A 17,695-nucleotide genomic window follows, 5' to 3' on the forward strand; every position below is an offset into this window, starting at 1 on the left:
TGAACAATTGTATTGGGTTTGATCAGATCGGCTACATTTGAATAGTTTATAGATTAAAATATCACAACCAATGCATCAAACACTGTTTAAATATCCATCCAATATTTATTCAAGTTGAGGATGGTTCAGATGGAAGCCTTTTCCTTTGATTCCGCACCACATGCCAGTTTGTGCACTTCCTCTCATCCCTGCAATTTTACATAATGATCTTTGGGTTAAAACGGAGGCGACCCTGCCCAGATGTGGTGCTGACTTGACCCATGCAGTCAGCCTCATCGTGACTCCCCGGCTGAATGCTAATGTGCACCTGCTAATGGTTGCGCAGCCTAAATAGATGTCTTGTATCCATTCAGAGTCAGATCCTGTGGTCGTATCTGCTCTGTTTAACCCAGGTTTTCCCTTCAGGCATAATTTTAGAAACCTGGGGAAGTTTCAAATCAATCATGCATCCAATTTTTTTATTTTTTTTACACGCACTTAGTATTGAGCTCAAAGCCGGAGATTGTGGGAGATGATAAGCAACACTCGGTATGTTACAGATTTCGAACACGTATACATATCTGTGGGAATTAGTTCCAAGTCTCTCTCCCACATTCACTCCGTTTCACTTCCCCTTGTCTCCTTTTCAAGTTTGAAATCCTCTTAAGGGAGGTTTTCCAAAATAACATCATCTTCAAACAAACATTTCACTTTTAATCATTGCATTTTTCTCCCCTATACAATTCACCCTTTTGAAGCTGTTCTTTTTCTGAGTGTCCGCAGGGATTTGATCCCCTGTGGCCTCTCTGCTTACACCAAAGCCTCTCTTTTCAAACCCAGCTTTGAGGGAAAACGGGGGGGGGGGGGGGGGAAACCTCATAGGGAAATAGGTGATACTGATGAACAATCCACTGGTGCATACCTGACAGGAATAGTGATTTTATCACCTTGTCAGTTCATTGTAATACAGAAATATGATTTCTCACTGGACATTCACATGTCAGTCAAGAAGTTGGGCAGACAGTACTCACACACAAACACACACTTAGCAAACACCTGCTTCATTACACACATTCCTGCAGGCTTTGATGATCCAACAAAGAAGCACACATTTCTACTTTCTTGTACATTTCTCATATTTTGAGATGATGGTTGAGGTTGGATAGTTTTTATTGCTTAGGAAACCGTTAACAAAAAAAGTAACGAAAGAAAAATAAAATAAAAATAATAAGGTTTGTAAAATACGTTTTTAGAATTAAACCTATCATCCGTTAATGCCGTTAGCAGGTGCCACTTGATTGACGTATATTTGAGACACCTCAATAATATAATACATGAACCGTGCTTTACGACGTGAACCTCATCATGACACAAGATTGGACGGTAGGACTGCAATTTCCTGTGTTCAGTGAATGCAACAGAGGCAAGTCACCAGACCAATCAGAGAGTTGCATGGAAATACACGTGCGCTTGTGTCATTCGTGTGTGTGTGTGTGTGTGTGTGTGTGTGTGTGTGTGTGTGTGTGTGTGTGTGTGTGTGTGTGTGTGTGTGTGTGTGTGTGTGTGTGTGTGTGTGTGTGTGTGTGTGTGTGTGTGTGTGTGTGTGTGTGTGTGTGTGTGTGTGTGTGTGTGTGTGTGTGGGTGGGTGGGTGGGTGGGGCAAGTGTGGCAATAGCGCATTTAGTGTGAGAGAGGGACCGGTGCCAGCGGGGACCGTGATGTTAGCATCTGGTTAGCTAGCTGCACTAACGGACCTAAGGAGCTGTTTCCACAACAAGCTGGAGGAGAGTCCTCCAAACTGAGGGGCTCAGGTGAGCTAAAGGACTCTGAGTGTTTAGATTAGAACGGTTTGGTCACAAATTATTCAAAAGATTATTTCCGCGGCACACCTTCATATGATCATTATAGTTATACAAACAATAAGAGAATACATGAAAAACAGGTATGAAATACTATATTGCAGTAAAACAAGAATACAGTTTAAAAGGGGACTGATTTGTAAAATATCCATAAAGAAAAAGAAAATCTGTTTCCAGTTCTGTTTCATATGGGTGCTGAGAGAGGTATCCATAGATCTCTTCATGTTGCTCTCAAAGTGCACCAGATTGATGCTTTCAACTTCAATATTTAAAAACAAATCTTCCCGGGGGAGCATCCCCCCGGACCCCCATAGAGGAGGTGAGGTCCTAGAGGAGGTGAGGACCCCCCTAGAGGAGGTAAGGTCCGCCCCCCCACTCACAAAAAATTGCGCTTTACCCCTGCCTATATGCCGCGAGCTGATTATGGAGCCTTCATTGTAACAGTAATTCAGATGCAATTAGCCTATATAAAATAGGCCGAGGTCGGTGATCTTGGGCTTAAAAAGGTTGGTGACCACTGCTCTAGGTGATTGGAAAAGGAGCTTCAATGCTTCCATTATTACCTCCTTTAGCTTAGGATACACTGGACCATCCTTGACAAAAGGAAATAATGCTGTACCACTTTTATCGTGACAGCGCATTCAGAAATGTACGGATCAACTATAAAAACGCAGATAAAGTTACAGTGTTCATTAAGCATTGTCCATAGTGCTTCTGTTAAACCATACGGCGAAATATGAACGGTACACTAATTATTTCTGAAAATCATAAAATTAAGTCAACATTGATTGCCAAGAGTTGTGTGGGGTTCCTTGAGCTAATGTTTTAGAATATTATTTTGTCCAACCCTTTTGAATGTTGGTATACACACTGGAAGATGTAGGCATAACAAGTAATGCATATATTACATCACGTTTTTTTTATTCAAATAGTTTCATAAATTCATACTAGTAATTGAATTACAAGCACATTATTTTAATTTGAAATCAAACATAAGTAATGAAGCAAGAAATGTTTATAAACCAACATGAGTCAGTCTTCCCACAGCTGACATCAATAACTTCCTCTGCCGCATGTCAAATACGCTGCCCAGTGCAAGTGCAGTCAGATTCTCTGATCACCAGGGCCCAGGAGTTCAAAACTTTTAATCCCTATCTGATCAAATCAGATTTGGATTTTGGGGAGTTCAAAACCAAAAAACAGGATTAGGATCACTTTGATATCCGATCAAATCAGGAAATCCAATCCAAGCTTTAATCTGGAACAAATCTTCCAATAGGTAGTTCAAACCGACAACACAGGATTGGGATCAGTTTGATCCCAAAAAACTGGATTATCTTGATCTCACCAGAGGGGTGGATTTCCAGTGGATTACCAGAGCAAAATGTACTGTACAATTTATTTTAAAATATGTTTCAATTGAAATAAGATGGCAACGTTTGTTAACTGAAATAATACACAATTTTTAGCCTTCATGGGAAATCAATTTTATTTTTCATTTTTTGGTCACGTTTAACTTTGTCGTGGCCTATTTTGTTTTCAACCAAATGTTGATGACATAAATATTTATGCTCATAAAAGTATCACAACAAAGATTGTCAATCACAAATGTAATTTAAATTAAAGAAATAATATCTTCAACAAAAATAATGTCCATTAATTTGTCATCACCTTTCAAAAGTAATTGCCGACAACTGCAATGTGGTCTCTTGTCTTCCTTGTATTATTTTTCATGTTCACTAGATGGCGATCGGTAGGATTAAAGCACTGATATTCAGGATCTAGTCATCTTGAAAAATTGTAATCTGGATCAGGCTGATCCTATCCTGAATTGCTTTGAACTCCAGGGACAACATTTGGCCGACTTGTCTGATCCTGGATCACAAAAAATGGGATTTCAAAATCTGATCGGATCTGATTGAGATTAAAAGGCCCAGGGCCCAGGAGTTCAAAGCTTTTAATCCCTATCTGATCAAATCAGATTTGGATTTTGGGGAGTTCAAAACCAAAAAACAGGATTAGGATCACTTTCATATCCGATCAGATCAGGAAATCCAATCCAAGCTTTAATCTGAATCAAATCTTCAAAATGGGTAGTTCAAACCGACAACACAGGATTGGGATCAGTTTGATCCCAAAAAACTGGATTATCCTGATCCCACCAAAGGGGTGGATTTCCAGTGGATTACCAGAGCAAAATGTACTGTACAATTTATTTTAAAATATGTTTCAATTTAAATAAGATGGCAAATTTTGTTAACTGAAATAATACACAATTTTTAGCCTTCATGGGAAATACATTTTATTTTTTCCATTTTTGCTCACGTTTGTGGTGGTCTATTTTGTTTTCAACCAAATGTTGATCACATAAATGTTTATGCTCATAAAAGTATCACAGCAAAGATTGTCAATCACAAATGTAATTTAGATTAAAGTAAAAACATCTTCAACAAAAAAAAAGTCCATCATCTGTCATCACCTTTCAAATAAAAAAATATAATTAAACATTATAGATGTCTCTGCAATGTGGTCTCTTGTCTTCCTTTTATTTTTTTTCATGTCCACTAGATGGCGATCGGTAGGATTAAAGCACTGATATTCAGGATCTAGTCATCTTGAAAAATCGTAATCTGGATCAGGCTGATCCTATCCTGAATTGCTTTGAACTCCAGGGACAACATTTGGCCGACTTGTCTGATCCTGGATCACAAAAAATGGGATTTCAAAATCTGATCGGATCTGATTTTGAAATCCCATTTTTGTAATATAATACACAATTTTTAGCCTTCATGGCAAATCAATTATATTTTTCATTTTTTGGTCACGTTTGTGGTGGCCTATTTGTTTTCGACCAAATGTTGATGACATAAATGTTTATGCTCATAAAAGTATCACAACAAAGATTGTCAATCACAAATTTAATTTAGATTAAAGAAAAAATATCTTCAACAAAAAAAAAGTCCATCATCTGTCATCACCTTTCAAAAGTAATAGCGGACAATAGATGTCTCTGCAATGTGGTCTCTTGTCTTCCTTATATTGTTTTTCATATCCAATAGATGGAGATCGGTAGGATTAAAGCTCTGATATTCAGGATCTAGTAATCTTGAAAAGTCTGAATCTAGATCAGGGTGATCCTATCCTGCTCTAACTGTCTCATGTTTGGTTACTCCCCTACCTCCTTTACTGGTACCGATACATGTGTTAAATGTAGTATAGTTGTTAGGTTGGAGGCGGGAATCATAGCCATAGAAGCCCGGCTCCGCATCTTAGAAAATAACTCAGCTACAGTAAAGCCCATGTTAGCCGGTGCGGACCGGCAAAAGGTAGCTCCTCTTAGCCGTCCCCCGGCAACTCCCGAGCAGCAGGGAGAATGGGTGACTGTTCAGAAGGGGCATAACGCGAAACCCGCAGGTCCCCACCAACCCGTTCACGTATCTAACAGATATTCCCCAATCAGCGAGAGACCCGCTGAGAAGCCAACTCTGGTTATTGGTAGCTCTATTATGAGACACGTGAATTTAGAGACCGAAGCGTCCACAGTCACATGCATTCCGGGGGCCAGAGCGGGCGACGTTGAGGCGCATCTTAGACTGCTGGCTAAAAATAAACGTAAATACAGTAGGATTGTTATTCACGTCGGTGGTAATGATGTTCGTTTACGCCAATCAGAATGCACCAAACTTAATGTGGCGTCGGTGTGTAGTTATGCTAAAACAATGTCGGACACCGTAATCTTCTCTGGTCCCCTCCCCAATCTGATCAATGATGACATGTATAGCCGCATGTCATCATTTCAGCGCTGGTTGTCTTGGTGGTGCCCAGCAAACAATGTGGGCTTCGTGAATAATTAGACAGCCTTCTGGGGAAAACCTGGTCTGATTAAGAGAGACGGCATTCATCCTACTTTGGAAGGTGCAAATCTCATTTCGGCAAACATTTCAGGGCTCTGTGGACTTAATCCATGACAAACTGGAGTTGAGACCAGGAGGCAGAGTCACAGTCTTACACGCTTCTCTGCGCTCTCTCCTAGGCAGTCATCCATAGGAATCCCGACCCCAATAAAATACCCAATATTAACGGTGTGTGTGTCTGCCCAAGGACAATTTAAGGTAAAACCTAATAGAGGTGTCATACATAATAACCTAATAAAAGTAAATGTAACAACTACTACAGTGCAACAAAACAGGAAGATTAAATGTGGTCTCTTAAACATAAGATCTCTAGCATCTAAAGCAATACTGGTAAATTATTTAATATCAGATTATAATATTGATATATGCTGTCTCACTGAAACTTGGTTGAGACATGAAGAATATGTCAGCATAAATGAGGCCACTCCACCCAGCCATATCAATACTCATATTGCCCGAGGCACGGGCCGAGGAGGTGGAGTTGCAGCAATCTTTGACTCAAGTTTACTTATCAATACTAAACAAAAATTAAATTATACCTCCTTTGAAAGCCTCATTTTCAGTCTTACGCATCCGACCTGGAAAACTTTGCAGCCAATCTTATTTGTTACAGTGTACCGTGCACCAGGTCCTTATTCAGAATTCTTATCAGAATTCTCTGAGTTTTTATCAGCTTTGGTACTTAAAACAGATAAAGTAATTATCGTAGGTGACTTTAATATTCATGTTGACGATGATAAAAATAGCCTTACTGTTGCATTTAACTCTATATTAGATTCTGTTGGTTTCTGTCAGAGTGTAAATAAACCAACCCACTGCTATAATCACACTCTTGACCTTGTTCTGACTTATGGTATTGAAATTGAGCAACTATTAGTCGAACAGCATAATCCTGCTTTATCCGACCATTTCTTAGTAACTTTTGAAGTACTGTTACTAGACTACAAAGCATTAGCCAAAAGCTCCTGCAGCAGAAACCTATCTGTTAGTGCTATAGCCAAATTTAAGGAAGAGATTCCACCAATACTTAACTCGATAGCATGTCTGCATGTAGGGGAGGAAACTTATACAAAATGTACACCACCCCAAATTGATCATGTTGTTGATAGTGCTACAGATGCGCTGCGAATAAAATTAGACTCTGTTGCTCCTTTGAAAAAGAAGAAAATAAAACAACATAGATTAGCTCCATGGCATAATGCCGAAACCCGCAAAATAAAGCAAAAGTCGAGACAACTTGAAAGGATATGGCGTTCCACTAAACTTGAAGAATCTCGTTTAATTTGGCATATTACTCTCAATGAATATAAGAAAGCACTGCGTAAAGCGAGAGCAGCATACTACTCTTCATTAATAGATGAGAATAAGAATAATGCAAGATTTCTTTTCAGCACTGTAGCCAGGCTGACAGAGAGCCACAGCTCGACTGAGCCTTCTATTCCCATAGCACTCAGTAGTAATGATTTTATGTGCTTTTTTAACGATAAAATTGTTACTCTTAGAAACAAAATCAATGAACTCTTGCCTTTGACCAGTATAGTGTTATCAACAGCTCCCGGAAACGTAAGTTCTAATAATATTACACTAGATAGTAAACTAGAATGCTTTTCAGCCATAAACCTTGAACAATTAAATTCAATGATTCTCTCTTCTAAACCATCAACGTGTATCTTAGACCCGATTCCAACTAAGCTGTTAAAAGAAGTTTTTCCATTAATTAGCACTTCTTTATTAAATATTATGAATATGTCTTTATTATCAGGCTATGTTCCAAAATCATTCAAAGTAGCAGTGATAAAACCGCTTCTTAAAAAGCACAACCTCGATCCAGAGGTTTTAGCCAACTATAGACCTATTTCTAATCTTCCGTTCCTCTCAAAAATGATTGAGAAAGCAGTCGCAAAACAGCTGTGTGATTACTTAAAAAACTATGATTTATTTGAAGATTTTCAGTCTGGCTTTAGAACACAACATAGCACAGAGACAGCTCTGGTTAAAGTCACAAATGACATTCTAATAGCCTCTGACAAGGGACTTGTCTCTATTCTTGTCTTGCTCGATCTTAGTGCTGCATTTGATACTATCGACCATGATATCCTATTGCAAAGATTAGAGCACTTAGTTGGCATACAGGGAACTGCTTTAGGCTGGTTTAGGTCCTATCTATCTGAACGCTCTCAGTTTGTACGTGTCAACGATGAATCTTCCATGCAAACCAAAGTTAGCCATGGAGTGCCACAGGGCTCAGTGCTTGGACCTATTTTGTTCACCCTATATATGCTTCCGCTAGGCAATATTATAAGGAATCATTCTGTAAACTTTCATTGTTATGCGGATGATACTCAACTATATTTATCAATCAAGCCTGATGAAATTAATCATCTAAATAAAATTCAAGACTGCCTCAAGGACTTAAAAACGTGGATGACCTTAAATTTTTTGATGTTAAACACGACCAAAACTGAAGTTATTGTACTTGGCCCGAAGAATCTACGAAACAAATTATCTAAAGATATATTAACTATGGATGGCATTAATTTGGCCTCCAGTGAGACTGTAAGGAATCTTGGTGTTCTATTTGATCAGGATTTATCCTTTAACACCCACATAAAATCAATTTCAAGGACCGCCTACTTCCATCTACGTAACATTGCAAAAATCAGGCATATCTTGCCTCAAAACGATGCAGAGAAACTAGTCCATGCATTTGTTACTTCAAGGCTGGATTATTGTAACTCCTTATTATCAGGGTGTACCAAGAAGTCAGTCAAGTCGCTTCAGCTGATTCAAAATGCTGCAGCTCGTGTACTAACCAGAGTTAGGAAAAGGGACCACATTACTCCTGTTCTGGCTGCCTTACACTGGCTCCCTATAGAACACAGGATAGAATTTAAAATTCTTCTTCTCGCCTACAAAGCCCTTAATGGGCAGGCACCATCTTACCTTAAAGAACTCATTATACTCTATTGTCCTACTAGGGCATTGCGTTCCAAGAATGCAGGGTTGTTGGTTGTTCCTAGAGTCTCTAAAAGTACAATGGGAACCAGAGCCTTTTCTTATCAAGCTCCACTTTTGTGGAATCAGCTTCCAGTTTGTGTTCGGACGGCAGACACCCTATCCGTTTTTAAGAGTGCGCTTAAGACCTTCCTTTTTGATAAAGCTTATAGTTAGGGCTGATTAGATTCAGCCCCTAGTTTTGCTGATATAGGCTTAGTTTGTCGGGGGACATCTTACTTCTTCCTTCTCTCTGTCTATACCTGTGTACTCTCATGTTCCGATTAACCCAGCTTCCCCAAATTTCTTTCTTTTTGGTGTCTATATACGCCGGGATCCGGAGTCATGGATGATCCTGCGGTCCTGTGTCATGGATTGCGAGTCCTGGATCTTGAGTCGTGGCTGTGGTCCTGGATCATAAGTCCTGGATGGATATCCTCGTGGATTCATCTTCTTATTATACACACATGCATTTCCAAACATTTGGACTACCTATGTTGCAAATGTATTATCTTTTCAATTTACACACGGCATCTATTGCACGTCTGTCCGTCCTGGGAGAGGGATCCCTCCTCTGTTGCTCTCCCTGAGGTTTCTCCCATTTTTCCCTTTAAACTGTGGGGTTTTCTCTGGAAGTTTTTCCTTGTACGATGTGAGGGTCTAAGGACAGAGGGTGTCGTATTGTCATACTGATATTCTGTACAAACTGTGAAGTCCACTGAGACAAATGTAACATTTGTGATATTGGGCTATATAAATAAACATTGATTGATTGATTGATTTAATTGCTTTGAAATACTGGGACAAAATCTGTCCGACTTGTCTGATCCTGGATCACAAAAAATGGGATTTCAAAATCTGATTGGATCTGATTGAGATTAAAAGTTTTGAACTACTGGGCCCTGAGTTGTCGCTTTACATTCACCTGTCTTATTTCTATAACCCCATGACGTCTTTCACGCGAGGGGTTTGCTAGAAAACATTTATTTATAATCTTATACATATCATTACAAACCATACGAGTATGCGGACGACCACCTGAGGAAAGGCGGAGCCAGGAGCAGATCAGGAGCACCTGAGCAAAAAGGAGAGAGAGCAACTTTAATTGAGCCATGTTAATTTCAAATAATTTGTAGTGAAACATCACAAGTTGTTACTGTGCTCACCTCGTTCTAGTCCCTTATCCTGGTTATGGTTTGGCTAATGCATTTTTTTTGCTGGACTTTTCCAATAAAAATATCTGTTACTTGGCATTTGATTGACTTTTTGTGAATGTGCAAATGCCTCTCTAACTCGGGTAAAGCCAGGTAAACTGCGTATTTAATGCAGAAGATTCAAAGCAGATAAAAAACTGGGTTTATTTCAAACATTCATATGTAACTAGTTTATACAAAATAAGGTTCAAATCATATACACAAAGAGCCAAATAACCATGGTTTCATTCTAAACAGAATACAGCATATATAATTTATATTAAAACAGAATAAATCATAAGACTCTTCCAGGATAATAATGTTGACAGAGTCAAATATATATATTTTTATTGTGGATTTTTTTGGTTTATATGATTTTTTTATATGATTTTATATATATATATATAAGATTTTATATATATATATATATAAAATATATTATAATTATAATTTTTTTATTATATTTATAAATAATACATGTTATAGATAACATTAATTGATGTATCATGTATTTATTATGGGTATTACATGCATTACATATATAATACTTTATGGATCTCTTAGGTACATTTCTAAGCTACCAAACAGCATATAAAATATGTTCCTTTACTAGCTGCAATCCTAAAGTAAAAAACACAATAATAAATAATAATTCAACAAAAAAATGAAATATTATTCTAAAATGGGCCATTCCACAAAATAAGTCCTTTTTATAAAGAAAGTAGATTTGGATGATATTTATTTTGTAATTTTGCTTTATTTAACAAAATACGGTACTTTTTTTCTCGAGTATTCCCACCTTATATTTTTATATAAGTGAAACATCTCAGTATTCAATCCACCCATGTCAAATGAACCCATGAAGACACAACACACAACCTGAATGCTATTTAAAGACAGACACGCCAGTGAAATCGATGAGCCATTGGCATTTACTGAACAATCACAAGTACAAAAGAGCAGCGTAGATAATCCTCAGTGAATAGTATTACCTGATAACATCTTATTAGAAAAACACCCCCAAAACACTTGATAATGTTGTAGATCCAGGCCCATTTCCACATTTTCTGTTAGACAATGGAGCAATAATGTGAGAGCAATAAGAGCCGGTGGAATCTGCAGGCTAAAGCTTTATCCAGGAGGGCAAATAAAACTCTGACCTACCACCGTGTTTGAAGTTATGATTTATGGATCAACCGATACTATTCTTTGTTGTATTCAAAGAGCTGATGGCTGATAAGGGCCGGCACAATGGCCAGATTGGAGGCGCGATTGGACAGATCACAGGGACATGTCGTGTTTAAAATCTCCTCACTGCCTGTAATTCTGCTCCTTTCTACCCCGAGCCTGTAACAACAGACCCTTGATAATGTTATTGCTCATGGTTCATGACCAGGGGAGATAAGAGAAATAGGTTTCTTTAAGCCCTGCACAGGCTTAACCTATGACTCTACTTATAGCAAGCCCCAAAGACCCAGACAACCCGTTAGCTTTAGTTTTCTTACAATACCTCAATAGAGTACGTGACAGAATTTAATACTATCACTATGTTTTGTATTTGCAGGAATGAAAACATTTACTACTTATGCAAATGTGTATCTGCAAGTTGAGAGGCTCCACTCAAAATGTAATCCTTACTCTAACTCATGTGTATTGTGCTTCTTTGAATATTTCTGGGATAACCTCTGAGAATAATTAGTTAATAAGTACATTTGTTATAGTATTTTTTCTGGTGTTTTCTCTTACCATGTGTATTTTTAGGCACAAAAACACCGGGGTAATTTCTTTGTATGTTTGCCAAAAAACCTGATTATTATTTCAATCAGGAGAGACGTGATGTATGGAATACATGTTTATTATCGGGTCACATTATATAAATGAAACATAATGATGACAGTTTATAACAAGTGAATGAAATGGTGTTTGGCGATTAGGCCCAGGTTTTGTAGGATGTCATTCGGGAAGGGAAGAACCGTTTCCGATGAACCCCCCCGGGTCTAGACACTGGTGGTGGTGATAAGTGGTTAGGTCCGGTTGGAAGGGAGAAGGTTGGGCTTGGCCCTGAGTTGGAAGCAGGAGGCGAAGGGGTGGAGGAGGGTTGCGCGTTGACACCTGGAAGACAGCTGATGGAAAAGGGGAGAGCATATATAGAGGGATTAACAGGTGCGATGATTAGGCTTGTGAACGGAGGGAAGTGATAGGTTAGCTGAGGAGTGGCGCTCCCTATCGTTTAGTGAAGGGAGCGAGTATTGCCATGACGCGCAATACAAAGTGATAGGTCTTCCTGCCTGAACTTGCGCTGAGCTTCATTTCAATCAGGAGAGACGTGATGTATGGAATACATATTTATTATCGGGTCACATTATATAAATGAAACATAATGATGACAGTTTATAACAAGTGAATGAAATGGTGTTTGGCGATTAGGCCCAGGTTTTGTAGGATGTCATTCGGGAAGGGAAGAACCGTTTCCGATGAACCCCCCAAAAGAAGTGAAAGTATGAAGTACTGAACGTGATGAATCTTACCTTGTGGGATGCAGTGGAAATCTATGGATGAAATGAGAGGTTAATACATGTGGGGATTTAGACATACTGATGCCTCCTAGGCATCCTCCCTGGACGTACAGGGCTTCCTGGACATACAGGGCGTCCTGGACATACAGGGCGTCCTGGACATACAGGGCTTCCCGGACGTACGGGGCATCCCGGACATACGGGGCGTCCCGGACATACGGGGCATCCTGGACGTACAGGGCGTCCTGGACATACAGGGCTTCCCGGACGTACGGGGCATCCCGGACGAACGGGGCATCCTGGACGTACAGGGCATCCCGGACGTACGGGGCAACCTGACTTCGCAGGGACACATTTTATACAGACCCGAAGGTTACAACCTGGACGTACAGGGTTAGACATGCAAGGATAAACATGAGCCGCGGGGCGAATATACGTGCTGACATGCTAAGAACCACCACCAGTTATATGCATACGTACCAATTTGAAGGTTGGAGAGACCTTTGGATAGCCAGCACGGCACTGGCGTTCGGACGAATGTAGGATGAGAAGCGGTTGTTGTAGGGAAGAGGAACAATTACCTTGATTGCGGCAGGTTTGCTGCACCTATCCTGAACGAGCCCTGAAATGCTCTTAAGACACCACCACCAGTTATATGCATGTTTACCAGAGGTAAACTGGAGAGATCTTGGATAGCCGGCACGAGCCGATGCCCGGCGAAGAGGGAGATGTAGACGATGTAATGCGGCTGTTAGCTTGAGTACAATGATGCATGAATATCATACCCTGCTTAACATAAGCCATGTGAGCATGAACCAAATATATGAGTGCAATATGAGCAGCATGAAATAATATTTGCTTAAGTAAATGCTGAGACATGACCCATGATATAGGCGGGGCTCAACGCTAACTTTTAAAAGTGGTTGCCAGGCTGGCAACCAGGCATCCGCTTTTGGTTGCCAACTGAAAATACGGTTGCCCTTTTTGATACCTTATATTTTAAATAATTAAGATGCTATACAGTTATACATCCACTTAATAATGAACATGTGACACAAGAATGTTCAAATGCTTTACAATAAGTAATTAACGCACTTATTTGAACCTAAGTGGTAGTAAACTTGTCCACCCTCAATTGCTGGTATACAAAATACCAGTAGTGCTGCTGTTGTCCTGTTCTTCATAGATCCCTCACAAATGAATTGAGCAAGTCACCAGTTTCTTGATCATCCGTTGTCTCCCTTTCAAATGTGGGTTTTCTTGCCCTTTGTGCTGACCCCCACCATAGACCCATTGGCCCTTCAGCATGAAGTCTTGGATTGGCCAGACTAATACATTTCTAATGTTAAATAAATGAAAACCATTCATAGTTAAACATTTGATATTAATTATTGATGCTGTAAATTACCTTTAATATGTCTAACTATATTTAAAATGTGTTACCTTTTTATAGAAGTGATTATAATTTAATGCAACCATTTTCTATGGTAAAGTTTCGTTTTGCACTTTTATTTTGTAGTAATAAGATCGGGACTCTTATTTTGAAGGAACTTTTACCGGAAGTGAATAGAAAACATTCCTCTTTGTTTTTCGTTCGGGTTTTACCTTACGCTCCATCAGTTGAATCACTTTGAACATTCATTGGAGAAGTTGAGGTGTTGGCTGAACTTTTTATCACAGTCAAGCAACTTATTTTTGCTTCGCCATTTTGTTGTAAAACAAACACACGGCGCACCGCGCACGCGAGTAAACGTGCATCGCTTTCTGGCTCTGTAATCACGCCAAGCACGTGCAATTTAAGTATCAGGTTCCGACTGGTCACAACAATTAAATATCACTCTTAAAAACGAATATGAACATTTATCTATTTTGGGGTGCACGTTTTGCTGTCCTTATTTCTTATGTTAAAAACTGGTTGCCACTGATGGCAACCAAAGTCCAAGAAGTGGTTGACATTTTCCAAATGGTTGCCAATGGCAACCTGGCAACCGTTACTATCGAGCCCTGGTATAGGACTAGCTTAATTAGCAGTTTAATTACGCCACGGTGAGACGTAGATGCTGATGTGCTGTTTGGTGATTAGACTGTCTTCTATCATCTTACGTGAGCTTCTCTTTCTCCCTGAAAGAAACCCCCCAAAACCGCGGATGGGCAGCATCCGTGGCTGTGTTGAAGCTTGAAACAGCAGTACTTACTGAGCATTGTGACGGGTAGTAGTTACCCGAACTGCATAACTCCATGCTGTAACGCGTTACGCCCGTTACGTATTGCGCCGAGGCTTCGGAGCGTGTGTCGAGTAATCCCCGAATCTTTTTCTGAAGCATTTATCGAGGCTTGTATCGTTTTGGGCCAGTGACGTCATCGATGACAAACGAACCTCGCTGCCTGTCGATACCACGTGACTGCTTCGGGAAGCGATTCGGATCATTTGAACCGTTGAGCCACAACGCTCATAATACCCATGGATGTATAACAAGAACCGTATTACCCCTCCTGTACCCGGGTCCGCTGGTGACACGATGGAATTAAGAGAGCTCAGACCCTCACTTATATAGAGGTCGGAAAATGTCAAAAGTATAAATAGATGCAAGCATGAAAAAATGTAGGAATAAAACATGAATAAATAAATGAATAAATGCAGATTAGATATATCCAGTGTTTTTGGGTAGATTCAGCGTGTGGGCTGTGGCTCTGCTGGAAAGCAGCCGACCCACGACCGCAGGGTTCGCTTATAGAAGCTACAGCTAAATGAGATAATGCAGTTAATAAATGTATTCCTGATATGGTTTAGCCTTCTTAGGCTACAACGTGGTTAAGTTTATGAATAATATTAAGGAATACGAATCCCTCTTTGCAATGTTTACCAGCCTCCTATAAGCTTTTCAATCACAATCGTTCAACTGGAATGAAAACAATATTGTTAACATGAAAATAGGATTTTATGTTCGTTGTTTAGAGTTATTCTAAGCCTTTACTCATTGGGAACTCGGTATGAGATAGAGCACGACTGTTGAGATTTCCAATTTGCCTGTTTTACACGCTTTGACCAACAGGGGGTTTATGTTCAAATGAAGCCCATGATGAAGCCTCATGAGATGAACCCTTTGCGAACCAATTGGCTGGAAAGCTTCGAGCTTCATAAGGCTTCATCTCGCCATCACTACCTGCTTGCCACCTAAGACGCACTTAGAGACCAGTACTGCTACTGAGCCGGGAGGAGAAGTAGCTTTGATGAGATGTAGCTTGAGCCCTGCCTGCCTGCAAGAGGGGTTGTGGTTGAAGCCGGAAGTGGGTGAAGCTTCGCAAGCGATGAGGGCCCGTTCCTCGTGAAGGCCGGAAGCGCCGCATTTGAGCGGCCCTGATGCCAGTGATGCCCTCTCGAGAGACTGAAGGCGTGTGTCAATTGTTTGCCTGAAGTAGTCCATTTCCATTAAGCCGGAGGAACTTCCGTGGAGCCCAGTATCCTTGTCTTTTTCTTCCGCGTCCGGGTTTGCGGGGTGGCCGGCTAGAACCGCTAGCCAACTGGGGAACGCCGCCTGTAGCTTATCCGCAAGACTGCGGAGCTGATGAATATATACCCGGAGCTGGGACGAAGCCCTGCTGCTGCTTGCGCGTTAACACCTGGAAGACAGCTGATGGAAAAGGGGAGAGCATATATAGAGGGATTAACAGGTGCGATGATTAGGCTTGTGAACGGAGGGAAGTGATAGGTTAGCTGAGGAGTGGCGCTCCCTCTCGTTTAGTGAAGGGAGCGAGTATTGCCATGACGCGCAATACAAAGTGATAGGTCTTCCTGCCTGAACTTGCGCTGAGCTTCATTATTATAACTTAATGAAAATAATATTAAACAATATTATAAACACTGTAGCAAAGGTTGGATATGTCGCTTTCTTACAATCAAGGACGTCATTTTTGGAAAAGTGGTAGGGATACAAGGGGTCAGTTTAAAATATATATATTTTTGAACCGTCTTCAACATGCAATTTTGAGAAATATAACGGGTGTATTCGTATGAGGTAGATAATTATGGCAGGTCTAGACAAAATGTGTTACAAAAGAATGTAGTTGACAATTCAAAAATATTGTTCGCACAAGTTACAGTCATCCGTATTCCAGAGTACATATTATGCTCATTTTCAGGTTCACCTTTGTATGTTGTGTCTCTACTGTTACATGTCTCCATGCTTTAATGTTCACAAAGCTCTTTATTTTTCTCATACTGCCTGTGCTGCAGCACCTCTTTTCACTCTCTGTCTGAAACCAGAGCCTATCTGCTCTGATTGGTTAACCGCTTAGAGATGTCCCTGCCCTTAGCATTTAACGTACAATACGCTTGCCAATAGAAGCACTAGTTTTCCATAGTGATGTCACTATGTCACAAAGCAAATGGCGTTTCTGGCAGGGGGGGGGGGGGATTTTAGTCTTTGCAGACCATTTACATATCTATCTCCAATCTCCATTAACACGCTACAGGAAAGGGAGGAACCCGCAAAAAGAATAGACCTTTTGGTACAGTAGAATGGATAAGTGAAATTGGTTTGACTTAAGAGTTGGTGTTACATTTAAGAATAAGTAGTCTACCATTTTTTTTTTAAAGCTCAAACTACTGTTTTAGACTAAATTAATTAGTTTCTTCTATATTTACAATAGTCTTCTCAAAAGGCTCTCAAAGCATTCTCTTTAAGCTTTTAAGTAAATCATTTTTAACAAATTATATTTAAAAAGTGGTGGGCCCATGACATTGACAACTATGCTTCAGTTCTCACAAAGTTATTCACAATGGGGATGTAATGCTAACAATAGCATCAAACAGAAGATGATTTACTAGCAGTAGCAAACATTACCGAGGCTGTAACTTCTCAAACAAAAAAAAGTTTGTATTTAGAACACCATCTTACACTCCAACTCAACATTTACCACTGCACAGTGTCTGACACAACCCACCCCCAAGAGAAGCACGGCTTGGGTATAAAGAGAACAGCGGGGTGGGGGATCTGACAACAGGTATACCACTGGGGTTGTAAAGTGGGCACCTCCCCTCGCAGATGTTTAATTGAATTCAGTCTTCAGCATCTCCAGCAGGATCAACCGTAAATTCCGGTACCACTGAAACCCCCTCCCATATACCTGCTCACAGTTCTAATTAAACACACACACACACACACACACACACACACACACACACACACACACACACACACACACACACACACACACACACACACACACACACACACACAC

General features: G+C 40.1%; 1 protein-coding gene and 1 long non-coding RNA gene across 3 annotated transcripts in view; one reads left to right on the top strand and one right to left on the bottom strand.

Annotated features, from left to right (window-relative positions):
* LOC307028498 (uncharacterized protein) overlaps positions 1-17,695 on the top strand; it is a 90,555-nt gene that overhangs the window by 42,208 nt on the left and 30,652 nt on the right. The gene's annotated exons all lie outside the window — the stretch shown is intronic.
* On the bottom strand, positions 11,778-14,506 carry LOC307030042. The gene is made up of 2 exons (XR_013805501.1): positions 12,467-14,506; positions 11,778-12,061 (listed from the first exon to the last, which is right to left on the bottom strand). It is a non-coding gene; the product is annotated as an uncharacterized lncRNA (long non-coding RNA).

This window comes from Notothenia rossii, assembly GCF_949606895.1.
Source record: "Notothenia rossii genome assembly, chromosome: 2".
Taxonomy (NCBI): Eukaryota; Metazoa; Chordata; class Actinopteri; order Perciformes; family Nototheniidae; genus Notothenia; species Notothenia rossii.